This window comes from Bubalus kerabau, chromosome 1, assembly GCF_029407905.1.
Source record: "Bubalus kerabau isolate K-KA32 ecotype Philippines breed swamp buffalo chromosome 1, PCC_UOA_SB_1v2, whole genome shotgun sequence".
Taxonomy (NCBI): Eukaryota; Metazoa; Chordata; class Mammalia; order Artiodactyla; family Bovidae; genus Bubalus; species Bubalus kerabau.
In genome coordinates, this window is record NC_073624.1 from 113246113 (window position 1) to 113256041 (window position 9929).

The 9929-nt window shown below is 44.5% G+C and overlaps 1 long non-coding RNA gene across 2 annotated transcripts; it reads left to right on the forward strand.

Moving 5' to 3' along the window:
• Positions 1-4795: 4795 nt before the first annotated feature.
• Positions 4796-9708, forward strand: LOC129641776 (uncharacterized). 2 transcript variants are annotated; one of them, XR_008709432.1, is made up of 3 exons: positions 4808-5047; positions 5139-5529; positions 9573-9708. It is a non-coding gene; the product is annotated as an uncharacterized LOC129641776 (long non-coding RNA). The 2 variants fall into 2 exon arrangements; XR_008709433.1 differs by lacking the exon at positions 9573-9708 and having other exon boundaries at positions 4796-5047; positions 5139-5566.
• The last annotated feature ends 221 nt before the right edge of the window (positions 9709-9929 follow it).

The following is a 9929-nucleotide window of genomic DNA, read 5'->3' on the forward strand; positions in this document are numbered from 1 at the left end:
ACTTGACTTCACACTCCAAAATGTCTGGTTCTAGGTGAGTGATCACACCATCATGGTTATCTGGATCATGAAGATCTTTTTTTGTGTGTAGATTTGTGTGTTCTTGCCACCTCTTCTTAATATCTTCTGTTTCTGTTAGGTCCATACTGTTTCTGTCCTTTATTGTGTCCATCTTTGCATGAAATGTTCCCTTGGTATCTATAACTTTCTTGAAGAGCTCTCTAGTCTTTCCTATTCTGTTATTTTTCTCTATTTTTTTTTCATTGTACACTTAGAAAGGCTTTCTTATCTCTTTGCTATTCTTTGAAACTCTACGTTCAGATGGATATATCTTTCCTTTTCTCCTTTCCCTTTTGCTTGTCTTCTTTTCTCAGCTATTTGTAAGGCCTCCTCAGACAGCCATTTTGTCTTTTTGTATTTCTTTTCCTTGGGGATGGTTTTGATCACCACCTCCTGTACAATGTCACGAACCTCTGTCCATAGCTCTTCAGGCACTCTGTCTATCCGATCTAATCCCTTGAGTCTATTTGTCACTTCCGCTGTATATTCATAATTATGGCCAAAAGCATATGTCTGATCTGAATGACTAAGGATGTGTTTTCTTATCTTTTCTGTTTTCTGCCTCTCAACCACAGAGAATGAAAAAGTCAGATACTTTTCATTAAGTAAGCCTTCATCCTTTTCAACAAGGAATGGTCTGGATCTCACCTAGTCAATGAAAAAGGAGGATTTCTTCCAGGGTTTTTCTGGAAAGACAGCTTAACTTTATGATAACAGGAGAAAGACACTAAGGGAGAGTTCTCTGCCATCGGCCTGACCTACCTCTACCTCTTGCTTCCGTTTGTGAGCCCTTGATGTCTTCAGTTATGACAGCTATTTTGGATGATAAGACAACCAACCCAAGGACAGAAAGCCAACCCACTGAGGCTTGTGAAGAGGAAAGATGAAAAGAGTCTGGGCACTCGAAAACATTGTAAAGGTGCTAAAACAATCCTTGGACTGCCTCCCTTGGGGCTTCGTGTTGAGTCTTAACACGTTTTAAATCTCCATTAGTTTCTGTTGTTGTTTTTATTACTTGAATCCAGAACATTCCTACCTGATGTAGAATTAAATCTTTTCTTTTCCAACTGATGGAACAGTTACAAGACCTTCTACTTTAAAAAAAAGTCTATTGAAATAGCTACTTTTTCATATACTGAATTCTTACATGTATTTTGGTCTCTTGTGGACTTTTTATTTCATCCCATTTTTGTATTTGTGTAGTATGGTGACTCCTTGGAAGGAAAGTTATGACCAACCTAGATAGCATATTCAAAAGCAGAGACATTACTTTGCCAACAAAGGCCCGTCTAGTCAAGGCTATGGTTTTCCCAGTGGTCATGTATGGATGTGAGAGTTGGACTGTGAAGAAAGCTGAGTGCCAAAGAATTGATGCTTTTGAACTGTGGTGTTGGAGAAGACTCTTGAGAGTCCCTTGGACTGCAAGGAGATCCAACCAGTCCATCCTAAAGGAGATCAGTCCTGAGTGTTCATTGGAGGGACTGATGCTGAAGCTGAAACTCCAATACTTTGGCCACCTCATGTGAAGAGTTGACTCATTGGAAAAGACCTTGATGATGGGAGGGATTGGGGGCAGGAGGAGAAGGGGATGACAGAGGATGAGATGGCTGGATGGCATCACCGACTCGATGGGCAAGAGTTTGGGTAAACTCCGGGAGTTGGTGATGGACAGGGAGGCTTGGCGTGCTGCAATTCATGGGGTAGCAAAGAGTCAGACATGACTAAGTGACTGAACTGAACTGAGTATAGTGACCATCTAACTTTTCACTGTCTGGTAGGGCAAGGGTTTCTACTGTCCTCAAATGATGAATTATGATATTTCTTTTCAACCTTGGAATACTCTTCTTAGATCCAATTTTCTTGTAATTGATTTAGCAGAGCAACTCCTGCATTTTATGTCTTTAAGGGTTATGAGACCGGTAACAATTGGGGAGAAAATGTAGCCATTACCTCAAGGCTTTATGGAAAGAAGATGAAGGTTGTTGGTAGTTTGAAAGTTTCTTTAAAACATGCCAGTGTTGCATACAGATAATAATGTCCTAGTGCGATGTTATTTTCAGAAGAGTAAAGCAAAGGGAACATTTACTTCAAAGTTTTGAACAGCTGTTTTCTGTATGGATTGAAAAAAATGCAATTCAAAAGTTGACATCACCATCTCTAAACACATTAGCAAATAGAGAAATGAAATTGTACAGTAATAAGAAAATATAACGTCCCTTTTCCCATTCTGCTTAAGTGATAGGCAATTAGTCTGCTTTCTGAGTCTCTTGATATGACAGGAGTCTGAAACAAGCAGGCCCCTTAGTTTGCTAACTGCAGCTGTCAGTTGGGAAGGATGTTTTGCTTGACAGTTGATTAGGGGTTAAATGAACTGAAAATATCAGTAATTTTGCTGCTTTTCCATTTATTGTAGCAGCAATTATCTATTTCCCCTGTCATCTATAAAGACTAGATTTAAACAATTATCTAAGTAAGAAAAACTGATTTTGAATGGCAAAAGAGCAACTAGGATTTGAAACCACTAGCTCTTTGAGGAATGAAATTCTCATCTGAAAACGAGCTAAAGTGGTTGATGAGTCTCAAAAGGTGCCTCTAGAGATCTACTAGAACTAAATAATACAGTTCTGAAAAAATATTGAAGCACCATTATCTAGCTCATCCTTAATTATTTGGCCTAACATTACTAATTCTGAGTCAATTAGTTTACGTATATATTGATCAATATTTATTGAGTCTCTATGATCAGGATACAGTCCGTAGGATCGCACAGACTGGACACGACGGAACGACTGAGCACACACACCCTACGTGCAAGGCACCATTCTAGGACCGAGCAAAGCAGGTGAAAGGCTCGGTCCCTAAGGACACATTTTTTTGAGAAGAAGCAGCCAATAGGGGCTTCCCTGGTGGTCCAGTATCTAATACTCTGTGCTTCAAAGGCAGGGGGCCTAGGTTCAATCCCTGGTCAGGGAACTAGAGCTGCATGCCACAACTAAGCATATGCCACAACTAAAGATCTTGCATGCTGAGACTTTAAAAAAAAAAAAGATCCTTCATGCTACAACAGAGATTGAAGGTCCCATGGGCTGCCACTGAGACCCATTGCAGCCAAATACATAAACAAATATTAAAAAATAAATAGCCAATAAACAGATAAACAAGAAAATATTTAGTATGCCAAGCAGTGTTGTTTCATGGAGAAAAATAAAGCAGGTAGGGGCATAGAGGGTAAAGGAATGAGGATGGTGGAAGTTGGTGTTTGATTAAGGACTTAAAATGAAGGAAAGAGTTATGGGCTCTCTGGAGAATGGCTGCTGAAGTGGAGGGAATGGCAAGCACAGCAGGTGCAAAGGCCCTGAGGTGGGAGCATGTTTGGCTTGTGTGAGTAGGAGCAAAGAGGCAAGTACAAGTGAGTGGTGTGAGCCAACGGGAGAGTGCTGAGTGATGAGGTCAAAGCAGTAGCTGTGCTGGACCACGCCGGATCGTGTAGAACCTGGTAAGGAATTCAGTTTTGCTTTTGACTGAGGTGGAAAGTCATTGGAGAATTTTAAGATGAAGAATGACATGACCTATGGGTTTTAACATGATAGTTTTGGCTGCTGTATGAAAAATAAGCTGAAAGGGAGAAGGATAAAATTATAGGGGCAAATTACAGGGCTGAGTTAACCACGTGCAAGACAAAGGTGCCTTGGACCAGATGGGAGGGTGCTGAGAAGGTGCAGACACCGGTGATTCACAGGTAGCACTGACAGAACTGGCTGATGTATTTCATGTGGGTCAGGAAACAACAAGCGTAGTCCTCGTTACCTTTGAGGTCTGGGGTCTTACTGAGATGGGGGAAAACTATACCAGCAGCAAGGTAGGATGGAGAGTGGGTTTGGTACTGGGGAAGAAAAAGGGTTCAAATAGTCATGTTACATTTGAGATGCTATTAGGCATCCAAATGAAACATTGAGTAGGTAGTTGGATAGATGAGACCAGCATTCAAAGACGAGGTCTGGGCTGGAGACAAAACGTTTAGAGTCATCACGTGAGCAGCATTAAAGCCATTGGGCACGATGAGAATGGAAAAGGAAGTCTGAGCCCCGAGCCTGAGCCCTTTCAAAGTTCTTAGCACTGTTATTGACTTGATTTGTAACTTTTAATAAGTCTCTTGATCTCTGTATTTCTCAATTTCTAATATCAATTGTCCAATAAAAATATAATGTGGGCTGCAAAAGGGGGCCTTTTAACTTAAATATTAACTTAAAATATTTTAGTAGCAACATGCAGAAAAGTTTAAGAAGTGAATTTAATAATGTTTACTATTAAAATGAATTATTATAATTTTAATATTTATATTGAACAGTGTTATAGGCAGAATATGACCCCAAGGATGTCCGTGATCTCTGAAATGCATGTTTCTTACATGGCAAAGGGATTTAGCCATGATCAATGTTAAGCATGAGCGTCCCTGGTTGTGCTAGTGGTAAAGTATCTGCAGGCAATGCAGGAGGTGCAGGAGACCCCGGTTCAGTCCCTGGGTTGGGAAGATACCCTGCAGGAGGGTATGGCAACCCACTCCAGTATTCTTGTCTGGAGAATTCCATGGACAGAGAAGCCTGGTGGGCTACAGTCCGTAGGTTCACACACAGCTGGACACAACTGAAGTGACTGAGCATGCGTGTGCCCGAGGTTAAGTACATGGAGATGAGGAGAGAGTGTTGAATTATCCAGGTGGGCCCAATTTAATCACTTGAGTCCTTCAAAATGGAGACCTTTGTCTATGGTTAGAGAGAAGGAGGAAAGGTCTGCTGCATGAAACAGGGAGGCCACCAGACAAGGACTGTGGGCAACCACTTTAGCCGAATGAGACCCAGTTCAGACTTATGAACTACAGAAAAGTAAGAACAAATCTGTGCCTTCTTGAGCCGACAAGTTTGTAATAATTTGTATGGTGGCTACAGGAGGCAAATGTATTCAACCTATACCCCATGATCATTTCCAGGTGAAATCAATGTAAAAAATTATTATCAAGCTATTTCACATTCTTAAGAAAATTATACCTAGTCTTTGATATCTGACATGTATTTTTACAGGTGTTGCACATCTCAGCTTGGACTAGCCCCATTTCAAATGCTCAGCAGCCGCATGTGGCTCGTGTCTATCGTTTGTACGTGGGGCCTCTAACCTGTGAAGCAAGGAGAAGGCTAAACAACTGAGTAGAAGGAAGACACATATGATGTTAACTTTATGTGCCAACTTGGCTGGCTCACAATGCCCAGATATTTGTTTAAATGTTATTCTGGATATTTCTGTGAAGATATTTTAGGAACAAGATTAACATTTAAATCAATGGACTTTAAGTAAAGCAGATTACTCTCCATAATGTGAGCAGGCCTCACCCAATCAGTTGAAGACCTTAATAGAAGAAAAATTTGATCTTCTCTGAGCAAGAACTGTAGCTGTTCCATGAATCTCCACAAATGTGTGAGTGAATTCCTTAAAATCTCTCCCTCCCTTGGTCTCTCTCTCTATGTGTGTGTGCCTGCTTAGTCACTCAGTCGATCTTTGCCACCCATGGACTGCAGCCCGCCAGGCTCCTCTGTCTGTGAGTTTCTCCAGGCAAGAATACTGGAGTGGGTTGCCATGCCCTCCTCCAGGGGATTTTCCCAACCCAGGGATTGAACCCATGCCTTCTGGATTGCAGGAGGGTTCTCTACCATCTGAGCTACCAGGGAAGCCCCCTCTCTCCCTATATATGTACATATGTATATATGTATACACACATGCATATGTACACACATATGTAACACATAATTGTGTTCTGTGTTTCTCTGGAGGACACTGACTTTGCATCTGAGACAAAGGAGACACAACGTGTCCAGAATCCAGAGGTGTTTTTTTTTTTTTTTTAATTATTTATTTGGCTGTACTGGGTCTTCGTTTCTTGTGGGATCTTTAGTTGCAGCATGTGGGATCTAGTTCCCAGACTAGGGATAGAACCCAGGGTCCCTGCATTGGGAGCAGGAGTCTTAGCCACTGGACCACCAGGGAAGTCCCCAGAGTCCAGAATCTTTTAGCTAGTAGTCACTCTGGGGAAAGAAAGATATGGACTGGGAGTGTGCAAGTGAGGCTGGTGGAGAGATGTGACATCGCCCAGAAGGCAAGAAGAGGGGAGCATGAGGGGAAGGGTCTGTGTGGGGACCGACTTTGGAAAGAGAGAGTCTATTCTGTTTCAGGTAAGACAGGGTCAGAGAGGTTTGATGTGCTGTCCTGGGAACCCTGGTTTCACGTGGGCTGAAGCATTCTGAGTCCTGTCAAGGCCCAAGTGGATGAGCCCTGCATTCATTTTCCAGGATTGCTATAACAAAACAGTCCGGACCCAGAGTCTCAAACAAGACACATTTGTTTTCTCACAGTGCTGGGGCTGGCTGGGAGGTGCTGGCAGGGCTGGCCTCCTCTGAGGCCTTTCTCCTTGGCTTGCAGATGGCTGCCCTCTTGCTGCCCCTGCACACGGCCTTCCCTCAGTGTGTGTGCAGCCCTGGCATTTCTGTGCCCTAAGCACCTTTTCTTAGAAGGACATCAGCCAGATTGGAGTAGAGCCCACCCTATGGCTCCTGGTGATTCGATCACCTTTTTAAAAGCCCTGTCTCCAAACAGAGTCCCCTTCTGCAGCACTGTGAGCTCGGGCTTCGACATACGAATTTTGAGGGAGACACAGTTCAGTCCCTAACATGACCCCACTTCAGTCTGCCTGAGACTCCCAGCCAACCAGCCAAAGGACTAGCACTCAGCTCAGAATAAGTATTTATTGTAAAGTGATTTTATTTGTTTATTTGGCTGTGCTGGGTCTTCATTGCTGATTGGGGTATTCTCTAGTTGTGGTGCACGGGGTCCTCTTGTTGTGGGGCCCAGGCTCTGGGGCATCCAGGATGCAGCACGCAGTAGGTGCGACATGAGTGCTCAGTGGTTGTGGCTCCCATGGGATCTTCCCAGACCAGGGATTGAACCTGTGTCTCCTGTGTTGGTGGGTGGATTCTTTACCACTGAGCCACCCGTGGTCAGGTATTAAATAAACAGGTAGAGATGATGTATGTCTTGCTGAAGAACTGGTGAAGTAAGAGAACCTTTTCAGGGTGAAAAATGCAGGCTTGGGTGATGAGTCCTGGGGGTGAGGGCAGAAGAGGTCAGATGGTTTCTTCCTGGCTGTGGGACACAGGCTGGGATCATCCTGGCCAGAGGCAAAGCCAAAGCTAATGCATCGCCCAGCCTATAAATGACTGTCCCGAGCCTGCCTGATTTGAGTCAGCTGAGTCTGAGTTCCGGCTCTCAGAAGCCAGCAGCGCAGATTTTAGGGAAATGTCAGAAACTGAGGCCACTGTGACAGTGACAGGAAATTAGCCAAGGAGCGATTGTCCCGCTCCTTTTGTAATCCATAAATCATCCGCCTATCGCACATTTGCTGAGGAGGCAGTGCTTTACTATTCCCAAATGTGTTCATTTTCCCCTGAATTAAAAAAAAAAAAATCTTCAATATATTCAAAGAAAGTGGCGTCTCTTCAGGCATCGTTACTCTAAATAGCGCTGTTGTTTGCCTGATGGTCAGAGGCGTATGGACCTTATGGGTGGCTGGAAGAGCACAGGACTAGGCTCCGCTGTGCGTCCCAGAGATGGTGCGTGGGGAACAAAATGTGACCTCTCTCTCCTTCCCCTAATTGCCTGAGTGTCTGTACACCCTGCCTTCCCTTTCCACTTCACTCAGCAACCTGTTAAGTTTCTACAATATTAACCAATTGAGGAATCTAAAGTTGTGTTAATATCTCACCGCTCTCCAAAAGAGGCTGCCTAAAATATATAGCTGCTGCTGCTGCTGCTAAGTCGCTTTAGTTGTGTCCAACTCTGTGCGACCCCATAGACGGCAGCTCACCAGGCTCCCCTGTCCCTGGGATTCTCCAGGCAAGAACACTGGAGTGGGTTGCCATTTCCTTCTCCAATGCATGAAAGTGAAAAGTGAAAGTAAAGTCATTCAGTCGTGTCCGACTCCTAGCGACCCCATGGACTACAGCCTACCAGGCTCCTCCGTCCATGGGATTTTCCAGGCAAGAGGACTGGAGTGGGGCGCCATTGCCTTCTCCGGAGACATGACCTACGCCTGGCCAAAGTGCCAAAGAGGCCACTGCCTCACGTGGCCACAGTAGTCATCTGAGGGAGGGCACGCTCCCCAGGCATGTTGATTCAGGTCTGGGAGCTTTAGTGGCGTAATTGTGAAAGTGGCAGTCTCTACAAGTGTGCTAAGCTGGAAGAATAGAAGTTTGAAGGTGCTAGGGGCCATTGTGGAGACACTGGAACTTGACAATGAAGTAACAGTGAGAACAGAATTGGATGGGAGTGGGAGAGGTGGGAAGAAAGAGAACGATGACATTGTGTGTGGCCCTTGATCCAGCTGTTCCTCAATGGGATCATAACTTGAACTTCCTGGTTAGATGAGCCAACAGTTCCTCTCGTCTCTGCCTCTTATTGTCTCTACTTCTCTCTCCCTCCCCTGCATCCCTTTCCCTCGGTCTCTTTTTTCCCTTAATGCAGCTTAAATTGGGTGTCTTGCAGAGGCAACTCAAACAATCCTGCCTATAAAGGTCATCAGCCCTTTGCTGCACTCCCCTGCCAGGGGAGGCAGGAAGTGACGGAGGTAAAGCGGACAGGGGAGAAGGCAGTGAGCCCTTCCTTTTTACAGTACCAAATCCTGTTTAACTTTGTGTGGGTCCTGGCAAGGGCAAGTCCACTTTGCACAGGGAAAAAGCCTTTGCTGGCAAGATGCTTACTGTCAAAGAAGGACGAGTGTGGGAACTTTGGGGATGCATGTGGTTGGGGGCAGGGAGGAGATTAGTATAGCTGCAGTGCAGGCTTCTCAACGCAGGTAACTCACGGCAGCCCCGGGACTCGGATCACACAAGTCAGCAGCAGCAGGTTTGCACGGGGCCGTTGTTACTGCTCCCGCTTGATGCTGCCTCCAGCGTAATTATTATTCTGTATGCTTTGGAAATTTTCTTTGTACAGTTAGTATCAGGCTATTTCTCATTTTTATTTTCCTGCTTTTTTTTTTTAACCTTCTTATTCCAAAGTCACCATCTGACTGTTTTACAGTAGAGATTTGTGTGCAGCTTAAATCAGTTGCTAAACATCAGAGAGTCCTGTGCATATTAATAAAGTGTTGGAGGGAGGGGGTAACTGCACACAGGGTTGGAATTTTCAGATCTGTAATAGTCAACTCTGCATAAATGGAAGAAGAATGTGATTTCTTGCCTCTGTTTCATCAGGTGTGGCTCAGACAGGAACACCTGAATCTTAGGAGAAAGGAACTTGAGTGTTTAGAAAGTCTATGCAGTTGCTCAAAGGTTTCCTAACATTATGGACCAAATGTTTGTGTCCCCCCGAAATTCTTATGTTGAAATCCTAACAGTTAAGTGATTGTATTAAGATGGTAGGGGACCTTTGGGGTGACTGGGTTACTAGTGTGGAACCCTTATGATTAGGATTGTGCCCTGATAAAATGGACCCCAGAGAGCTCTCTCGTCCCTTCCACTGTGGGACAATTCAGCAAGAAGACCACCTCTCACCAGACACTGAACCTGTTGGTGCCTTGACTTTGGACTTCCCAGCCTTCAGAACTGTGAGAAATAAATATATGTTGTTTAAATTACCCATCAATGGTATTCTGGTTTATAGCAGCCTACATGGACTAAGACAGGGGTCCCCAGCCCCCGGGCCACCGACTGTTTCTGGTCCATGGTTGGTTAGGAACTGGGCCACACAGCAGGATGTGAGTGGCTGGTGAAACCGAAACCACCCTCCCCTGCTCCACCCCCGTGCATGGAAACATTTCTTCCACA